This window comes from Propithecus coquereli, unplaced genomic scaffold (assembly GCF_000956105.1).
Source record: "Propithecus coquereli isolate 6110/MARCELLA unplaced genomic scaffold, Pcoq_1.0 Scaffold180, whole genome shotgun sequence".
Lineage (NCBI taxonomy): Eukaryota > Metazoa > Chordata > Mammalia > Primates > Indriidae > Propithecus > Propithecus coquereli.
The window spans coordinates 335974-337571 of NW_012142746.1; the positions used below are offsets into that span (position 1 = coordinate 335974).

The window sequence follows — 1598 nt, forward strand, 5'->3', positions numbered from 1 at the left end:
GAAATGTGTCTCACTATGTTGCCCAGGCTGGTCTCGAACTCCTGGGCTTAAGTGATTCTCCTGCCTCAGCCTCTAAAAGTGCTGGAATTACAGGCATGAGCCACCATGCTCAGCCAAATTACTTTTTTAAAAGTTTCTCCACTCTTTCAGATTTTTTAAGTTGAAAAATGTTTGGTTCTTGTAATCAACAGTAAAAAACTTACTCTGCTTTCTCTGCCTTCCTTCCCCACTCCCACCTAGTAATTCTTATTTCTCTCTCCTGAGTCATCAATGTTTCATTCTACTAGATCATTCCCATCAGCATACAAAGTAAGCTGTTACTTCCCTCCAATTTCCTCCCTTCTTTCTTCCCCTTTCCAACGAAACTTGAGAAACGTGTTTATATTTGCTATCTTCAATGCATTTCTTGCCATTCTCTTTGAATCAAGTATTATTTCCATTACTTCACCAACTGACCTGATCAAGGGCATACTGACCTCCACTTCACTAAATCCAAGGGGCATTTTTCAGAATTCATCTAACATTATCCATCAGCAGCATTTGGTACAGTTATCACCTACTCCTCCTTGAAACACTTAACTTCACGTGTTAGAATGACATTCATTTGCTTTCTTTCCTACTTTTTTAACTGTTCATCTTCAGTCTCTTTTATACAGATTCAAATCTATAAATGTTGGAATATCCCAACCTCTTCTCTTTTCTATCTGTACTCACTTCCAAGGTGATTTCATCCAGTCTCATGGCTTTAAATATCACCCATATATTGGTGATTCCCAAATTTATATCTATTAAATATATATCTCTATCTTAAGTCCAGGCTTACATACCTAACAAACCACTCAACTTCTCTTGGACACCTGATTGGCAACTAATAGCCTGCTATTTTCCCCTTGCCCTGTTTCAAAATAGTAGCTAGCAGCTAGAATGATGTTATTAAAAGGCAAGTTATTTCAGGTCACTCTTCTCACAACCCTCCAATAACTCTTTATCTCACTCACATTAAAAGGTGAAATCCTTACTATGACTTGTAAATTCATATATTACAGCCCACTAGCGCAAAATGAACAACTCTCTACCTTCACTTCTGACTACTCTTCCTTCTTGCTCACCCCCTTGCTTCAGCCATAACAGCCTCAGGTCACTACAAAAGCCAGGCATGAGAGCAAAATGGCAGAGTAAGCAGCTCTAAACACCTATCGCTCCACAGAAACACCAAAAACCAAGCAGGAACTGTCAGAACCAACTTTATCAGAACTCTGGAAAACAGCCAAAGATTTACAACAATGAAGAGAATGCTGAAATTTTTTTAAAAAAAGGCAATGTAAAATAAAATATTCCTAGCACTCAGGAAAATTAAACACTATATTATACTATATTAAAACACTGGCTAAACATAAGCTAAAGTAACAGAGACTTCGATGACTACACACAACAAGAAATACAGTCACATGGGCTGGGCGCGGTGGCTCATGCCTGTAATCCTAGCTCTCTGGGAGGCCGAGGTGGGCAGATTGTTTGAGCTCAGGAGTTCGAGACCAGCCTGAGCAAGAGCGAGACCCCGTCTCTACTAAAAATAGAAAGAAATTAATTGGACAACT

At 39.1% G+C, this 1598-nt stretch overlaps 1 protein-coding gene across 1 annotated transcript in view; it reads right to left on the reverse strand.

Annotated features, from left to right (window-relative positions):
- Positions 1-1598, reverse strand: part of CHD9 (chromodomain helicase DNA binding protein 9) — a 220698-nt gene that overhangs the window by 163522 nt on the left and 55578 nt on the right. The gene's annotated exons all lie outside the window — the stretch shown is intronic.